General features: G+C 52.5%; 1 protein-coding gene across 8 annotated transcripts in view; it reads left to right on the top strand.

Moving 5' to 3' along the window:
- Positions 1-6,594: 6,594 nt before the first annotated feature.
- Positions 6,595-19,296, top strand: part of EPB41 (erythrocyte membrane protein band 4.1) — a 181,208-nt gene continuing 168,506 nt past the window's right edge. For 7 of the 8 annotated variants that reach the window (XM_061390473.1, XM_061390525.1, XM_061390457.1 and 4 more), the window contains exon 1: positions 6,595-6,678. The gene's annotated coding sequence lies outside the window, so the exon portion shown is untranslated. Of the gene's footprint in view, positions 6,679-10,712; positions 10,744-19,296 lie in introns of those variants that run through there. The other variant, XM_061390422.1, reaches the window with a different exon arrangement.

Raw genomic sequence — 19,296 nt, 5'->3', positions numbered from 1 at the left:
AAGTATTGGAGCTTCAGCAACAGACCTTGCAATGAACATTCAGTGTTAATTTCCTTTAGGACTGACTGATTTGACCTTCTTGCTGTTCAAGGCACTCTCAAGAGTCTTTCTCCAACACCACTGTTCGAAAGCATCAATTCTTCATCACTTAGGCTTCTTGATGAACCAACTCTCATATCTGTACATGACTACTGGAAAAACCATAGCTTTGACTCTAGGCACCTTTGTCGGCAATGTGATGTCCCTGCTTTTTAATACACTGTCTAGGTTTGTCATAGTTTTCTTTCCAAGGAGGAAGCATCTTTTAATTTCATGGCTTCAGTCACTGTCTACAGTGATTTTGGAGCCCCCAAAATAAAATCTGCCACTGCTTCCACTTTTTTCCCTTCTATTTGCCATGAAGTGATGGGACCAGATGCCATGATCTTAGTTTTTTTTTTTTTTTTTCTTAATGATCTTAGCTTTTTAACGTTGAGTTTCAAGCCAGGTTTTTCACTTTCCTCTTTCACCTTCATCAAGAGGCTCTTTAGTTCCTCTTCACTTTTTGCTATAGAGTGGTATCATCTGCATATGTTAGGTTGGTGGTATTTCTCCCAGCAAACTTGATTATAGCTTGTGATGCATTCAGTCCAGCATTTCACATGATGTACTCTGCATATAGACCCAGGGTTCGATCCTTCGGTCAAGAAGATTCCCTGGGATAGGAAATGGCCAACTACTCCAGTATTCTTGCCAGGGTATCCCATGGACAGAGGAGCCTGGTGTGCTACAGTCCATGGGGTTGCAAAGAGTCAGACATGACTGAGCAACAGCACACATTCTGCATATAAGTTAAATAAGCAGGGTAACAATATACAGCCTTGTTGTACTCCTTTCCCAATTTTGAACAAATCAGTTGTTCCATGTCTGGTTCTAAATGTTGCTTCTTGACCCACATACAGGTTTCTCAGGAGATAGGTAAGGTGGTCTGGTATTCCCATCTCTTTAAGAATTTTCCAATTTTTTGTGATCCATACAGTCAAAGGCTTTAGTGTAGTCAATGAAGCAGAAGTTGATGTCTTTCTGGAACTCCTCTGCTTTCTCCATGATTCAACTAATGTTAGCAGTTTGATCTCTGCTTCCTTTGCCTCTTTGAAGTCCAGCTTATGAATCTGGAATTTCTCAGTTCACATACTGCTGAAGCCTAGCTTAAAGGATTTTGAGCATTACCTTGCTAGTATGTTAAATGAGTGCAGTTGTACCATAGTTTGAACATTCTTTGGCATTGCCCTTCTTTGGCATTGGAATGAAAACTGATTTTTCCAGTCCTGTGGCCACTGCTGAGTCTTTCAAATTTGCTGGCATGTTGAGTGCAGCACTTTCACAGAATCATCTTTTAGGATTTGAAATAGCTCAGCTGGAATTCTGTCACATCCTAGTACAGAATTTTGTTCCTAGTACTACTTCCTAAAGCCCACTTGACTTCACAGTCCAGGATGTCTGGCTCTAGGTGAGTGATCACACCATCGTGGTTATCTGGGTCATTAAGAGTTTTTTCATGTAGTTCCTCTGTGTATTCTCGCCACCTCTTCTTAACCCCTTCTGCTTCTGTTAGGTCATTACCGTTTCTCTCCTTTATCGTGTCCATCCTTGCATGAAATGTTTCCTTGATATTTCCAATTTTCTTGAAGAGATCTCTAGTCCTTCCCATTCTATCGTTTTCCTCTATCCCTTTGCATTGTTCATTTACTCTTTACATTCACTTAAAAAAAGAGAGACCCCCCAAAGAAGCCCCACAATCCTGGACCTGCCCACTAGGTCCTGAGTTTTTCCAACTTCAAAGATGAGTAAAGGCTGTGAGGGTCTTCACAGGAGTAAAAAGGATCTCTTTTCATCCTCTCAAAGGCAGTGAGAGAAACTGAGGAATGAGGGTAAGAGACGTGCCAAGGGCCTCACACATCACAGTGAGTTGGGCTTGCAATCTGGGAGACTCTCATTCGAATGCCCACCCTGTCATGACAACCCCTGCCTTGGAGCTGACCCTCAGGCACCCAAAGCAGCCTCAGTCCCAGGCCGAGCTCCCTCTGGCAGCCTGGGTGGCCGGGCTCCACACTTCCACTGCAGCAGCTCTAAGGACCACAAGGTGGCAGCAGACACCATCTTTCTTCCTCGCTCCTCCCAGATTCCTGGCCCCAACTAGCCAAATCTTAAGCCTTCCCCCCAAATATCCCATCAGCTCTTTCCTTCCCTCTCAGGAAACAGGGAATGCTGCTTTCAAGTCCTGGCCTTGTCATTGGCTAGTTGTGTGATTGCAAGTAGATCATTTCACCTCTCCCAGCCTCAGCTATAAAATAAGGGGAACTCATGGGAATTGGTTAGTGACATACCTGGCAGATATACAATAAACCAATCGCTGGCAACCACTGCTGTTTGAAAAGGGGCTTCTGGAGATGGCACCTTCCTTGGGAAGGGGTTCTCCTGGAGGGATTGGCCCCCTCCCCACACCTTAGCAAAGCAGAGGCCCTCTGGGGGCAGCGGGGCCTTCAGAGACCTTCCGTGTTTATTGGTGGGCACCCTCTCTGCCCCTGCATGCATCTTTCCCCAGACTGGGGCATCTGACTTGGCTTTTTCTGCATCCCTGCCAACCCCCATCTCTCCCTTGGAGGGGGCTCTGCAGCCTCTTGCCCACCTTAATGTTATCCTGGGGATCAGCCGTGGGCTTCGGTTGGATAGGAACAGGGTCCCTGAACCACCGCTCATCAATTTTCTCTCTCTCCACTTCAGGTGCCCCCAAGTGACTGCCAAAGCCCAGCCAGCAAATGGCCGTCTCTACCTCCAAGACTCCCTGGCTGACCCAAATGTCAGCATCTCTTCTCCCCCACCACCTGCCCAGCTCTTAACCTGGCATTCAAGGCCTTCCACTATTCGGTCACACGATGCACTCTGTGCCCCACATATACTGGACCCTTTTCTGTTCCCAGAGCACACCTTCACTATTCTATTTCCAGGCCTTTGTGCAGGCTGTCCTCCCCTGGAAGGCCTTCTTCCATTTCCATGCAGTAAAGTCACCCTTAAAAGTCTAGCTGGAAGGTCCCTTCTCCGGGCAATCTTCCCTAATCCTGCAGATGGAATCCTTTTCCCTTCCCTGGGCTCTGGGTACACAGCTGCTTTAGGGCCTTCATCACAGGAGGCCGTGAATCTCAACAGGAATGAATGTCCATTATGTATGGAGAGCAACTTTCAATTTACAAATGGCTTTCCATCTAATTATCTTAGAGTCTTAATGTCCCGGAGTCAGGAAAGGATGACAGGATGAGCGCCATGACCTCATTTGACTGGTGAGGAGACAGTCAGGCTAGGAGAGAAATATGACTGGCTGGGTCCTACGCCCACCCCTGAGAATGGTGAGATCGGGATTCAAACCTGCAACAGATTCCAGCCCCTGCCTCCTGCCTGAGCTTCCCATGCTGTCTCCACTGTTCCTTATGACCTGGTCTTGTGACACCCTTCCTCACTTAGACTGGGCATTGGTCAGTTTTGAATAAAGAGCTCAATTAAGTTTTGTTGATGCAACAGACGCTCTCCTACTGGCCCTGCCTCCCACCCTCTACCCTCTAAGCCCCTAGCCCATTCCTTGGCCTCTTTATCACCCAACTCAAGACCCAATCACCCAGTGGAGGCTGATGGCAGGGCCCAGGCTCTGGCAGGATAAGGAGTTGGCTGGAGGCCCAGGCAACTCAGAGGAGGAGGGGGAGACAAAAACAGGTTCCTTCCCTGCCCCCCAAGCTTATCAGTCCCCCCCAGGCTCCAGGCACACTTGGTACTCAGCCCGGGGGGGCAGAGATCTGTTGCCTGCTTATAACCCTTAAAAGCTGTGTGACCTTGGCTGTCTTCTGCTCTCAGACCCTCTTTAGAACACTTTAGGTATAAGGATTCAAAGGAATCAAATGAAAGAATACAGGTAAAATAACAGTGATCACCTCCTCTGGAGGACTCCCTGAGAGGGAGCATCTCAGGAGGCAAATAACACCAAATCTGGGGAGGGAGACGGAGACTTCACTGGCAGAGGCAGAGGGGCAGGGGGCTTGAAGTCCACGCAGGGACAGCATCCACCCATCCCACCGGCCCGCCCAAGCCAGCGACTTTCACCCACACAAGTGCACATGTCACTTCAACAAGAACCCCAGGCTGCGTCCTGAGAGAGGGTCCTGGGCAGGGCTCCAGGGCTCCAGGGCCTGGCTGGAGGTGGGGGAGGCACCAGTTTATATGAAAACACAGAGACACAAACAGAGGCACACCCTCTGTGCAAACTCACCATCAAGGGCACACTGTCACACCCATAAACGCATCTATCCCGCTCCAACAATACACAGAGATGAGAGACACACACTAGGTCAAGATCACAAGCTCACTCCCACGTGGACATCCCAGGCACAAACTCAGAAATACAGAGCCCTCCCTGGCCACCCTCACGACACACACACATTCCCAGGCACACACACTTATCAGGCCGGGGCAGGCGCAGGCGCTGCTGAGTCACCCACAGGCAGCTCCAGCCTCAGAGAGGAGGAGCCAAGTGCTCGCCCCCATCAGGAGGGGGTGGGGCCTGCGGCAGTTCCTTAGAATAGCCGCGTCTGGGCCGCTGCGGGATTCTCCGCGCCCCGCCCTTTCGATAGAGGAGGAGAGTCAGAAAAGGGGAAGGAAACCCCTTTTGCGGAGGCTAGATCAAGGCATTCACAGCCTGCTCTCTCCAGGGTGCGCGAATACACGTGGGAGCAATTAAAAAAAATAACACTGGAACCATTACCGGGTATTTGCATATGTATTTTCACATGCTCATTTAATTTTCCCAACAGCTCTATGTGAAGTTGGGGCTATTATTAATCCAGAGGGAAAGGGATTTACCCAGAGGTACGGAGCGGCTAAGTGGAAGAGCCTAGACTCCATCATCTGCAAATCCCAAACTCTTAACCACTGGGCTGAGCCATACCACCTGGTGGGCAGGTGAGAATGTGGACAAGTGAAAGGTGTGTCGGTAGGCTTGGGAACCTGGTGTGTGTCAGCTTTCCATATGGGGTCCACTGGGTGAGGGACTGAAAAGGTCTCAAGGGTCCAGATTTCTGGTTAAAGAAACTATAGCTCCTGTGGTGCATTGGAGACTGTGCACCTTTATCAGAAGATGTGGGAGCTCAGACCTTCCTCTGCTAGACTGTGAGCTTCTTGAAGGCAGGGACTGGGGCCTGAAAACTAAAGATTAAGACTTGACCCAAAGGGGGCTTCGGTGAATTTGGGGGGCAAAACATGAATTTCTATAATAAAGGCTAACACTTCGGGAACGCTTACCCTGAGACTGGCACTGTTCTTATTAGTACTTTACATGGGTTATTTCACTTAATGGCCCACAGCTTGTAAGTAGTAGCAGGTTCTGACTCTCGGCAATCTGATTCCTGAGTCCATCGAATAGAAAGACCATTGAAGTCACAGGAAGTCACTTGTCAGTGACCTTCTCTATGTCCCATTTGCCCCCAAAAGGAATTCATGGGTCTCCAACTTGAAATAGCCTATGATTTTGTCATTCTCTAAGTCCTCAGCAAGGAAGAGGGATTAGGTTTGTTCTCTGTGGGCAAGACTCCTAAAGAGCAGAGTTCGGACGGGTTTAAAATGAAGGAGGCCTAACTGGGAAGTGATAAGCTTCCCATCACTGAAAGTGTGTGCATTCATGCATGCTCAGTCATGTCCATGGCCCTATGGACTGTACTCCGCCAGGCTCCTCTGTCCATGGGATTTCCCAATAAGAATACTGGAGTGGATTGCTATTTCCTTCTCCAGGGGATCTTCCCGCCCCAGGGATTGAACCCTCGTCTCCTGCATTGGTAAGCAGATGCTTTTACCAGTGAGCCACGTGGAAGTCTGTGAGCACAGCTCTGAAATGCGATACAGAGGGGAGGGGATTTGGACCAGTGACTATGTAAGCCCCTTCCAGCGCTGATGGGACAGACGATAAGGAAGGCAAAGTCTCATAGTGGGAAGATGCGAATAAAGGGGACCAGAGTCCACATTTACTGAAGACCACCCACCGTGCCCCAGCCCTGCGCTTGGTACTTAACATATATTGCTAATTCTCAGGAAAATATTCTTCAAGATTTATAGTTGAGGAAACTCAGCTTCAGAGTAGTGACTCTGACACAGATGGCACAGGTCATCCAGGTGTCCTCTTCAGGATTACTTCCCTAGTCCCCTGTGACCAAGTCCGTGTCTCCCTTCCAGCCTTAGGGGGTAGCACCACGTGGCAAATTGCATCATACTTTTGCCATACGACGTTAGACACCGCGCCAGCCAATTCAGGAGCTCCCAGTGCGAGCCTCTGCAGACCCAGCGGGTCAGCAACCCTACCGGCCATCGCTGGGCGTCCCGTCAGGCCGCACCTGGAGCCCTCGCCCCTTCCCGGTTGCGACGCTCTCTCTGCCCCGCCCAGTTCCTCCCCCGTCCTCCCCGCCGCCCTGCTGACTGGCAGTTGCCTGCACCAATCCTAAGGCACCCCGGGTCGGGGGCGGGGCCTCACGCCAGAGTTGCCCTGTCAGTGCAGGTGGAGGCCCCCGAAGGGGCAAAGTGGCAGGAACCTCTTAAAGGGCGAGAGCGGCGGAGGGCGAGAACGCGGCCCGGCCCGGCCCGGCCAGGTCCCCGCCCTGTCCAGCCCAGGTGAGCCTGGACCTCCTGGCGGACAAGCCCGGGTCCCGGGAGGGACGGGGGTGAGAGACAGACGGGCGCACTCCCCAAGGGCCCGGGGCGTCCCGCGGGGAGCGGGGAGAGGTCTGGTTCTCAGGATCGGGGACGCTATAGAGGTTCCGGGTCCCCAGTTCCGAACTGGGAGTCCAGTGGCGGGGGGTCTGGGATTCCCGAAGTTCAGAGTGCGGGGAGGGGCAGGGGAGGCAGGAAGGGGGTCCGAGAGCTCGCGTCCGGAGCTGGGTGCTTGGCGCGCGGTCCCAGCCGGTTCCGGGCCTGTCTGGGGCGGGGGTCCGGGGTGAGGCGCGGGCGGGCGGGTCTCTGCGAGGGGCTGCAGCCCAGGCTTCCCCCCCACCCCCTCAACCCCGCCCTGTCGGCCCTGCGTGCTCCTGCCGGGCGGGCTGCAGCGCGGCTGGAGCGGGCGGGAGGGCGGCGCGCGCCGGGAGCGGGCAGCTGGGTCCCGGCCCCCGCGCCCCGCTCCGGCCCTTACGTAACTGACTTTGAGTTTCCGGACTGAGGGACCCGCGAGCTGGGGCGCCGGCTCTGCCGGCCAGGGTGGCTCTGCTGTCGCCGCCCCGGCCGCACAGCTCCCTTTCCAGGCTGGGTTTAGGGGACTTCTCTCTGCCTCCGGTCGGCCGGGTCTCCCTGTCGGGCTCTGGTACCGGCTAGATCTCATCTGCCGGTTCCCTGTGTCTCTCGTCTCCTCTGTGTGTGGCCCGGCCTCTCCCTGTCCTGCCCTCATCTACACTTTCTAGCAGACCCCACCTCTGTGGGTTGGGATAGGACTTCTTCTCTCCAGCAAATTGGAGGCCAGGACGTGTCCAGACCAACCTCAGCCCAAGCTTGCCCCAGAAGGAGGGCGGGGAGGACTACCTGGTAGGATTAGGGGAGGTTACTCCGGAGGCCCACAGATTCTTCTGGGAAAGGAGTGACTGAATGTGACCCCTTAAATTCCCAGATTAGAACTGAATGCAGCTCCTTCCCCCCACCCCCCCTTTGCTTCTGAGCCCTTTTCTCCAGGAGGAGGTTTTCTCCAGGCTCAGGGAGAGCCTGACCTGGGTTGGGGCTTCGGGCAGCTGGAGGTCCCTGGAAGAACTGCTCAGCTACTGAAGGATGAGGGTGGGGCCCCGGGGCGCCCAGAGCACTGGCAGCAGAGCCCCAAAGGCTACTTACTGCATGCTCCCACCGTCACCCCAGTTACAAGCTGGGGACTGGCCTTGGCAGGAGGCTGGGGTGGGGAGGGGATCAACAGGAGGCCACCAGAAGACTTTTCATGGGGGGGTGCGGGAGGGTGGAGGTATAAGTGACAGACTCTCAGGTCTAAGGGGCACTTGGTGGGGTCACTCTCTGCCTTCAGGGTCCTTCTGAGTGTCAGAGAAACAGACACCTCAGAAATAACTCCTGCATCGCAGCTGTCCAGTGCATGTAAACAAGGTGTTAAGGGCACCAGTGAGGTGGGAGTTGTTCATTCTGACCAGGGGTGGGGAGGAGAGACTTGGCAGAGGAGGTGGGAGTTAGGGGAAGAAGGGCATTCCGAAGCCGTAGGGAGCAGAGAGGAGGGACAGAAGGGGACTTCAGGGATCCTATAGGCTTTTCATGCAGCAGAACTGGGTTTGAAGCCTGGTCCTGCCATTTCCTTGCTATGTGACCTTGCATGAGTCACTTCACCTCTCTGAGCCCCAGGTTCCTCCTTCGTCAATAATCCAGATCTTACAGGCATTAGCAGAATCAAATGAGCACTGAGTGTGCAGTGACTGGAATGGTAGCTGGTCTGGGAACAGGCCAGCGGGGGTGCGTTAAGAAGGGAATGGAGTGAGGAAGCCCTGAGGTTTTCTCTGTGTATACAGAAGAGTCAGGCAGGACCTGCCAGGTCCCTGGAGATGTGGGATATGGGTGGAGTGTCTTGTGTGGGTGACACCCATCTGTTTTCTGATCAGCCCATCCCTGAACTGCCTAGACCAGGCTAGTCTCCCTCCTGAAGGCCCCAGGTACCAACAGAAGCTCTCAGGCTGCCCCGGTCCCTAGGCCAGTGGGAATGGGGCCCAACACCCTGTTTGCAGAATGGACACTGGCCGGGAGCCTGGCTGGCTGCGCCGGGCAGGAACATCCCAGCCTGGCTGGGAAGATGCTGACACTGTAGAGACCTCTGGAGGCCCAGAGTGCTGCTGGCTGGAGTTGGGTGGTGCTGATAGGATCTGAGACAGAGGCTGGCCAGGGTGGAAGCGAGGAAGGGAGATGCATGGAGAGACCCCCTGGAGGGGGAGCCTGAGCAGAGCTATGGAACCAGAGAGGAATTTCATGTGGTTATTCCCCAAGCCTTCCCGGAGCACCTCCAGTGTGACTTGTATGGCTCTGCTAGCCAAAGGGCTAAATGTGCTGTGCTGTGCTTAGTCACTCAGTCATGTCTGACTCTCTGCAACCCCATGGACAATAGCCCACCAGAATCCTCATGGGGATTCTCCAGGCAAGAATACTGGGGTGGGTTGTCATGTCCTCCCCCAGGGGATCTTCCCAACCCAGGGATCGAACCCAGGTCTCCCACATTGCAGGCTGATTCTTTACTGTCTGAGCCACCAGGGCCGAATAGGATACCCATGAAAGGCTCACCGTAGAGGTCATGGTGGCCTGAGACTTGTTGGGGGTTTGCGGAGTAGACCTTTATGACAGTCCCCTGGGGGATTGGTCACTCAGAGTTTCTCCAGGGCCTAAGATTCTGATGTTGGTTAACAGGGCAGGATTCTACTGCCTGATCATCTGTGGGCAGTCACTTTTCTCTCCGGGGTCTCAGTTTTCTTTCTGTGAAGGAACATAGAGTCTCTAAGATCTTCCAGTACTCATTACTGCAGCCCCCAGGACCTAGTTTGGGACTATCCTCACCCCACGTGAGGGGAGGGGAGAGAATGGGGATAAAGGGCAAAGTTGAGTGTAATGGGCACTCAAGTCCTGTTCTTGGCCTGTGTTCTTGAATCATAGAACTGTAGCCTCTTGAGCACTTATGCAGGGTGTGTTGTGCCAAGCCTTTCATATGCAACATTATGTATTTCTCATAATCCCAACATCCTCATGAGGGAATAGGTATTATCCCTATTCAGGGAGGTGAATTGACTTGAGCAGAGTCACATAACTAGGAAGTGGTTGGGGATTCTAAGCCAGGTCTGTCTGACTCCAAAGCCCAGATTCAGCTACAAGAGGGTGACTCCACCCAGTAGGTACTGAGGTGCCTGCATTACTTAACCCTTACTTGCAGAACCTGCCTGACCCCTGCTGGGTGAGCTCACAGCTCTGAGATGTTCAAGCTAGGGAGGTGGGGGACAGGCTGTGTGGGTGCACTCTGGGCCCAATGAACGGGGGCGGGGGTGGGGGTAAGGAACAGAGAGAGCAACTGTGGGTCAGGGCCTCACAGGGAACTTCTCCAAAGGGCCAGCCCCGCCTGACTATGCTCAGTGCAAGAGCTAGGCATGAAAGGCACCCTGGGGTATGTGGCCAATTTGGACCTCAGTTTCTCCATCAGTAAAGCATGGGTTTGGAGTCGTTGAGTGCAGACATTCCTTGGCCTGTGGGTGAGTGGCTGAAGTTGGCGATGGGGTCAAGGGTTAGAGGAGGGGTCAGGTAGCAGTGACTGAGCCTGTGGAGGGAGAGCTTGGATCCTGGGCTGGCTGTTTGACATTTGAAAGGCTTGGCACAGAGTGCCATGCACAGTAAGTGCTCAGGAGGCTGCAGTTCTAATTATGATTCGAGATTTCAGAGGAAGGGACTGAAGCTGGAGATGTTCAAAGGCTTGTTTGGGACTGGACACATAGTATTGCAGAGACTGAAGGGGAAATGGAAGGGAGAGCAAAATCCAGGCAGGTGCCAGCTGGACTCTTGGCTCAACCACTTATCTCGGTTTGGAGATGTGAAATGAGGGCCCAAGAACACACAGAGAAGAGTTCCATCACCTCACTGTCTTCATCTGTAAAACGGGAATAGTAATCATTCTGTCTTTGTCCACTTCCTTGGTCACTAGGAAGGTCAAAGGAGAAGAGGCGTTTGTGGAATCAGGTGAGAAGGCTGGTTATTTTTCAGTTCAAAGCTGTAGTTCTAGGTGCATGTTTGTGGGGAGGGAGCATTTCTGACAGCAGCTCTGCAGGGATGCTTTATCCTGGGGTTGCACTGGAGAACAGTCCTATTTATGTCACCAATAAATGTCACCACTATTTATTGAGGAATTAGTTACCGTACACCAGGCACTGGGCTCAGAGCTTCACCTCTCATCTCTTTTCATCTCTACCTTCTCAGGTCAGTGGTGGCCTGACCCACACTAGAGGTCTCTGAAACCCACGCCTACAGCTCCCTATGGTAACAGTAGCTAACATTTCTGAAGAGTTTCCTCTGTTACTGTGTGCCAAGCATTCTTCAAAATGTTTTACATATATTAACTCAATCTTCACAACAGCCCTGGAGGTGGGTACCAATACTTTCCCCATTTTACAGAAGAATAACTGAGGTGCAAGGAAATGAAGAAATGGGCCTGGTATCACAAAGCTAGTATGTCGTAGAGCCAGGGTACGGAGCCAAGTTCTCAAGTCTCCTCCTTGAAGCGCTCATCACAATTGCAATTCAGTTATTGTAAGATTGCCTCCTCACTGACTGTAGGTTCCATGAGGGCAAGGACTGACACCTGGCACACAGCAGGTGCTCAGCTAAAGTTTGTGCACAGGGATCCTGCTGCTTCCAGTGGGCTGGGCCCTGGGAGAGCTCGTGAGCTCAAGGTAGATTATCAGATTTCTGACTAAGGGGGTATCTGTGCCAAAGAACCCCTGAGTCATAGGGAGGGCAGGGTTCCCCTGGGCCCACGCTCAGGCCGAGGAGGGACCCCGAAGATGCATTTGCTGGCTGTACTGTGTCTCACTGCTGTTTTTTCTTTCCATGTGTCACCGTGGCGATGGCTCCATGGCTTCTCCCTGACGGCTGCGGGATCCTGTGGCTGCTTCTGGGTGAGTACTGGTTCTGCTAAGGAATGGCCACTGGGAAGTATAAAGGGAGGCCTGGGGTTGGGGAGGAAGAGATGAGGGAGGGTCCTAACTCTGAAGTTAGGATCCTGTCGCAACCAGCTGACTTCTCGCCGGATGCCTGGCATGCTGATGTGGTGATTTTGGGGTCACGTGACACAATGCAAAGGTCTCTGGGGCAGATTGGCCTGGACTAGAATCCTCATTCTGCCATGTGCAAGCTAGGTGGCTCTTTGCGTCTCAGTTTTGCCTCTGTGAGGTGGGAATATTAACACCTGCCTGATACAAGCATGTTTGTTGTTTTATTCCTGTGAACCCCACAAGGGGCCGGGATGTTTGTTCTCCTGCTCACTGCTGTCCCCCAGCACTGAGGATAGAATGGCTTGTAGTAGATGTGCAGTGAATATTTCTGAATGAAAGCACATATAAATTCGGAGTCACGGTGCACCCATCAATGTGCTTTGTATTGGATTAAAAGGCTAACACACGTGAAGTGCCCAGCGTTATAGGGGCTCAGTGAACACGAGTCCTCGCTTTGCTCCCAAGATGGTGAATTCCTTGGGGTCAGGTCTCTGTTAAGTGAGCCCTGAGTCCTCTGAACTGAGCGTGGTCAAGTACCAAGCAGGCATCAGGGAGCAGAGATAGTGGCCTAGGCAGCTAGACTCAGGGCCCTCTGCTTAGGTCTGGGGAAGGAGTGATGGAGCTTCTGGATTTCATCAGCAGGGTGGGGCTGCTTGCTGGGGAGGTCTAGGGCTGAAGGCGGGAGGGATGAGGAGGGACTCTGCCTCCCAAGACTGCCAGTTTCCTAGCTGTGTGACCTCGGACAAGACACAACCCTCTCTGAGTCCTGGAGACTTCATCAGAGACATGCATATCCTAACACCTGCCCCACGTGGGCAGCGGGAAGAGCTAGTGAGAAGTGCTGGGCACAAGGCCCTGCTTGGTAACTGCTGGTTTCCTCCCCACCCTGGGCTCATTCTGGGAGGGGACAAAGTGAAGGGTTCCTCTTTTTGGCTCCTTTCTCCTACTTTTAACTTCACACCCAGGAGGAACTAGAATCTAGGAGTCAGGAGCCCCAGACTCCCCAGCAGGCTGGCCAGGGTCCAGGGATAAGGGCTGGCTTCTGCCCAGTGTGGAAGTAGCTGAATGGAGGACTCAGCTCTGCCATTTTTTTTTGGTTGTGTGACTTGATTCAATAACCCACCATCTCTGGGCCTTGGTTACCTCACCTGTTAAAATAGGGTGAGTAAAACATACTTCCCTCAAAGGATTATTCAATGAGCAAACGGGGTGGAGCAGGGACTATCCTCACTGTTAGTGTTTGGCCCTGGCTGAGGAGGCTCCAGTGAGGGAGCCTGGAGAATTGCATCCTACCTTGGCCTGGGGATTCTGAGATTTGAGTCCTCATATGTACTATTGCTGCTTATTGGATTTTTTAATATGCTGGGCTGGTTGTTATATGTTATTTCAGACACATTATTTCATCTAGTCCTCCCAGTGACCCTATGAGGTAGGCATTATGGCCCCTACTTTATGGATGATGTAATTGGTGCTGAGTAAAGCAAGTGAGTTACAGAGTCACAGAGTTATTTGGGGGTAGAGTTGGGGCTCAGACCCAAGTCTGCTCACCCCACGGCCACAGTTCTTTGTGTGTAACTCACCTGCCCCACAAAGGTAGAGGCTGGGTCTGAGTCTTTTCTGTCTGTCTCCATCGCCCAGCACAGGGTTGGTGGGGGCTGCTGGATTCTTTGCTGCGCGCGCGCGCACACACACACACACACACACACACACACACACACATGGCACCCCCACCCAGTCTGGTGCTCCAAAAGTATTGAAAGGAGAGAACAGAAAGCCAAATCCCTGATAGCGTGGCAGTCGAGAGTCAGATAGACATGGCTTTGAATCCTGGATCTGTTGCTTTCTGTTGCTTTTCTTTCTGTGACCTTGGGCAAGACATTTAACCCTTTAGAACCATACTGTCCTTATCTGTAAAATGAGAATAAAGAAATAACCTGCCTACCTTTTAAGAATTCTTATGAGGATTAAATAGTGTACATAAGGCACACGGTGAGTACTCAATGATAGCAATTATTGTTATTATAGTTATAATTATGAGTGTTATTTTGGGATTACAAAAACATCCCTCTTGAGACAGTGGAGACCAGGCCTGGGAGGAACCCGCTGGGGATGGGTAGGTAGTCACCAATCTAACAGGTTCTGAAAGGCGCCCACATGTGGGAAGGGAGGAGGCCTCTTGGAAGTAAGAATGTCCCTTCCTTTCCTATCTGTCTGCTTTCACTTACATCCACTCTGTGCCTGGCCCCGTGCTGGGCATGGGGCACAGAGGTGAATCTGTGTCATCTCTGCCCCCACTGTCTCCTGCCCTGAGGATGTCGGAGCCTGGCTGGGGAGGAGGAAACGGGAACTACCAGCTCCACCTCTGATGGATGCAAAGTGTGGCCTGCGACTGTCTCTTCAGGCAAAGACAAGGAGAAAGAGCCATCCTAGTGGAAGGAATTGCTTGGCTATGTACAGAGCCGTGACCTGCACTTGGGGGAACACGGCTGGAGACACAGGTTCAGGGGAGTTAGGGGACTTGACGTGGAGGCCATGGGGGCCATTGGACATGAAGCTGGGGAAGGGGGTGGTCAGGCTTGTATTGCACTTGGATCACTGGGTGTGGACACAGACAGGAGGGAAGGGGCAGGGCAACTCTCCAGGTGAGCGGTGCTGAGATATGGGGCCTGGGACTGAGCTGGGGAGCGGGGAACACGCACCATGGGTGGTTGTGAGCTCTGTCCAGGAAGCAGAACCAGAGCCTGCAGGGCGTCAAAGGACCCCTGTGGGCAGGCAGGAGGGGACAGAGGTGAGGGTGATGTCTTAGGTCAGGGGGTGATGGGACCTGCTGGAGTCTCTGCTGAGGGACACAGCTGGGTCAGGGGGTAAAAGCCCCTTGTCTGCTCCTGGCACCTTCTGCCTCAGTTCCCCAGGGCCCATTCCCCTCCTCCTGCCTTAGGGGTCCCATGTGGTGACTCTGGCAGGGATGGGAGCTCTTTGGGGGTGGAGGCCGGGTGGGGCTGTGAGATGCAGACAAGCCTTGGGTTCTAGCCCTGCCAATGCCATTGATGTCTGTGTGGCCCCTGGAAATCACCTCCTCTCTTGCCCTGTTGTCCTCGCCTTGGAAGTGTGGATGAGAAAACCTGTTTTGGGGGCTTCCCTGGTGGTCCAGCGGTTAAGATTCTGTGCTTCCACTGCAGAGGGCATGGTCTGATCCCCGGTCAGTTGGTTGGGGAAGTTCCGCATGCTGTGAGGTGAGGCCAAAGGGGAAAAAAAAAGTGAAAAGTAATAAACTTTTCAAGAAAAGAAAACCTGTTTTGCTTGCCTCAACGTTTCAATGAGAAAATACAAGCAGAGACAACGAACATCTATCGAGCACAGACTGTGTACCAGGTTCTAGCGGGGCACAAAGATGAGGCAGAGAGGAGGTTCCTCCCCTTCAGGAAGCATGAAGTGACTGAGCCCAGACCAGCAGGTGGTTAACACTGGGCATCAGGGGGAGAGATAGCTCAGCTGGGATTTGAAGGATGAATAAGAGCTCTCTAGGTAGGCAGTGGAGGGAACAGACTCCTAGGCATAGGGAACAGCATGTGTGAAGGCTCGAACCTACCCCATGTGCTTAGGTCCTAAGTACCTAGTTTGGTATGGCCGGAGCAGGAAGGGAGAGGTCGGTGCTGATTTCGATGAGGCTGGACAGGGAGGCGGGCCCAGATCCCACACTTGGTACCCTTTTCTTCCTGCGCCTTCGTAACTGCTGCCCCCGCCCCCCCACCCCCCGAGACTGCCAGGGCCCTTTCCACTGTGCCCTCTCCCCACCCACCCTCCAGTTTCCCTCCTTGTTCCTCTCACCCCAACTCTTGTCACACCCAGCAGCTGCCTCTCTCAGGAGTCAACAAACTGGGGTCCCTGCTGGCTCTGCCACTTATGGGTTGTTTTGCCCTCCCTGAACCTCAGTTTCCACTTCAGTGAAATGGGGACACTGGTCTTCCTCACAGGGAAGGGTGGAGGCTTCAATGAGGTAAGCCCCACAAATGGCCTTGTATGGTGTCCGAATGTCATAGGCCTCCGTCAAAGGCAGCTTTACTGAAATCATGATGATTTGGACTTCTTGGTCTCCCTGGTTCTGCCCACTGCTTCCCCTGCCTCTCCTGGCAGCCAGCGCTGGCCAACAAAGGAAGGAAAGGATTAAGAAACAGCCCCATATCTCCAGAGGGGTCCTGGCCCTCAGCCGAGCTTGTTCCCTCCTGTCCCTTGCCCCCCTTGGCCTCAGGCTCTAGGACATGTGGTCTTAAGGCCTGGACTCTTCCCAGCTCCCCACCCAGGAAGCTCCTCCCAGACTAGAGGCCAAAAGCAGCAGCAGCCCTGAAAAGGGGACTGAAATTTTGAAAATATGTAGCTTAATTTTTTTCCCCTGCAAGCTGATAATCAGGCCCTTTTTTTTTCTGTGTGATTGGGAGAGGAGCAAATGTCATGTCCTGTTATCTGTGGGTGGCCCCGTAGTCTGGGTGGAACTGGATCCCTGAGTCTCTTGGATTTTACAGCAGAGGCTGGTGACCAAGTCTCTTTTGGTACAGATGTGGGAAACTCAGATCAGAGTAGGCGGCTGATGGCGCAGGGTCACACAGCAGGAACGTAGGTCTCCGGACCTGTTTTGCACTGTCCTGTGAATGCTTGTGATGCTGGCTATTATGGCACCGCCCTGAGCCTCGCTTTCCTCTGCTGTGGAACGGGGTGACTTTACTGTGAGGACTGGCAGTAAGGTGAATAGAGCACTCAGTCCGGGGCTCAGCACAATGAGGCCTCAATGGTAGGTTGTTGTTTAGTCGCTCACTGATACGGGATCATTGTGTGTGTGTGTGTGTGTGTGTGTGTGTGTGTGCTCAGTTGCTTAGTCATGTCTGACTCTTGCGACCCCATGGACTATAGTCCCCGAGGCTCCTCTGTCCATGGGATTTCCTAGGCAAGAATACTGGAGTGGGTTGCCATTTCCTTCTCCAGGGGATCTTCCCCACCCAGGGATCGAACCCGCATCTCCTGCATCGGCAGGTGGATTCTTTGCCACCAAGCCACCTGGGAATTCCCAGTGGTAGGGAGCAACTGTGATTGCTGCTGTGACAGCTGTTATAGCAACTGTGATAACTGCTGCCTCTGAGAACGTCTCAATCTAGGGACTTGGAGTAGTCGATAGTTTCTTGTTGAACAGATGACATCCAGTAGACTGGTTTCAAAGTCAGAGGCTCAGCATCCCCCCGCCACCCACACCCCCACTTCCCCCTTCCTGGTTGGCTGGAACACTCTAGCCTCACCCTTGGCCTGATTTTGGCCTCTGCCCCTGGCCCGTCTCTGCCCTCCTGGCACCATGCCTAGCACGGCCTCTCTTCCAGGAGTCACACGAGGACAGAGTTGCCCTTCTGCAGCCTCCTCTGCTCCATCGCCACTGCAAGTGCTTGGGAAAAGCAGTCGGGAGGGTCTTGCGTCACCCAGGCCTTGGCTGGTTTTATTACTGTGGGGACAGTTGAGGGCTCAGGGGCAGAGGTGGCTTCTGAGCTCTCTGGCACTGTCTTCAGGGAGCTAAGGCGACATGAAGACTTTCGCAGAGGCTGCGAGATAGGTCTCGAAGGGCAGACCTGGTCCAGGCCCCAAATCTGGTGGAGTGGAAGGACCGCTACACTGGGGGCTGGAGGGCGGCGTCCCTTCCCCACGCCCTCTTGGAGCCTTTTTTTGATTTATAAAAGGAAGGGGATGGATTGAGGTCAGAGGTTTCTACTAACACTACAGGATTAAAAGAAGGGATTTGGGGGCCAAGAGAGAGCTCCGTTTAGATTGCAGCTTCACCACTGACCAGCCATGGGGCCCCTAGCAAGGTGTTCTCCCTCAGTTTTCTCACCTGTAAAATGGGAAAAATATTAGCAGCTTCTCATGGGTACTTAAGGGCTAAATTAGATAATTCAGGTAGAGTACTCCTTCCATAGCAGGCACACTGAAATGACTGTTATTGTTGTCATTCTGAGATTAGCAGAGGCAAGAAGAAATCAGCCAAGGCCAGTTAGGGAGCAGTTCATGAAGAAGGAAGGGCTTGAGAATGTGCAGGATTCACCCATCTGTTCATTCACTCAACACAGACATACTTAGATTCGCCCAGGCGGGGCACAGAGAAGAGCAGCAGGGAGGCTGGAGAAAACCGGAGGCAAGCAGACCTGCCTGTTCTAGTGGTGTGGCGTGGGCTCACTGTGTGTGTGTGTGCTTGTCGTGTCCGACTCTTGTGACCCCGTGGACTGTAGCCCGCCAGGCTCCTGGGACCATGGAATTTTCCAGGCAAGAATACTGGAGTGGGCTGCCATTTCCTATTCCAGGGGATCTTCCCAACCCAGGGATCGAACCCATATCTCTTGAGTCTCCTGCACTGGCTGGTGGATCCTTTACCACTGCACCGCCTGGGCAGCCTCTGTGGGATCATTACCTCTCTTCTTTGGGTCTTGTTTCCTCAACCGTAAAGCAGCGAGACAAGTGAGCATTATCCTTACCTCCAGAACTGTCCTAAGGTGTAAGAGAGCTCAAGTATACAGTAGGTGATCAGTCTAGCTGATGCCTTTTCTTTCCTATTTCTGTTAATGACTTGGAGGTTTGATCTCAGGTGGCAAGTCCTTGAATCTACCAGCCACACCGCCAACCCCAGGGCCTTTGCACTTGCTGGCCCTTCAACCTGGAACACCTACCCCAGATCCTTCCATAACTTGTTCTCTCATCTTCTTAATTTTTTTGTTTAAATGTCACCTGCTCAGTAAGGCCTTTCCAGACAGCTCTGTTTAACAGTGTGACACTGCAATGCCAACACTCCCTCTCCTCCCTCCCGGCTTATTTTTATCCACATCTCTTACCATTCTTTGACCTACAATATTTTATGGAGTATCTGCTTATTGTTTGATTCCCCTCACTGGCATGTAAGCTCAGAGATGATGGTGATATTTGTCTGTTTTGTTCATTGTCATATCTCCTGTACCTAGAAGAGTCTGTGGTACATAGTAGGTGCTCAACAAATATTTGTGGAGTGAATTTTTAAAAATTAATTAAGTTATTTTTGACTGTGCTGGGTCCTTGTTGCTGTTCACAGGCTTTCTCTAGTTGCAGCAAGCAGGGGCTGGATACGGTGCACGGGTTTCTCTTTGTGAGGGCTTCTCTTGTTGCGGAGCACAGGGTTGAGAACGCTGGCTCAGTAGCTGTGGCACGTGGGCTTAGTTGGTCTGTGGTATATGGACTCTTCCCAGATCAGGGATCAAACACCTGCGTGGAAGGTGGACTCTCAACCATTAGCCCACCAGGGAGGTCCTTGTGGAGTGAATTAATGAATAAATGAAGCTTTCTTCTCTAGCACTAATCTGAGCATGCATACATACACACAAACACAATAAATTAATAAATAATTGCGTGAGTGGTCATCATTCTCTCCATTTGCCAGATAATACTTTGGTTGGGTCAATCCTGAAGCCCTTTAGCTTCTGACATTTTCTGCCAGGGCATCAGTTTCCGTTGGAGTGCCCAGATC

Source organism: Bos javanicus, chromosome 2, assembly GCF_032452875.1.
Source record: "Bos javanicus breed banteng chromosome 2, ARS-OSU_banteng_1.0, whole genome shotgun sequence".
Classification (NCBI taxonomy): domain Eukaryota; kingdom Metazoa; phylum Chordata; class Mammalia; order Artiodactyla; family Bovidae; genus Bos; species Bos javanicus.
The sequence above is the reverse complement of the archived record's forward strand: the minus strand, read 5'-3'. Positions and strand labels throughout refer to the sequence as shown.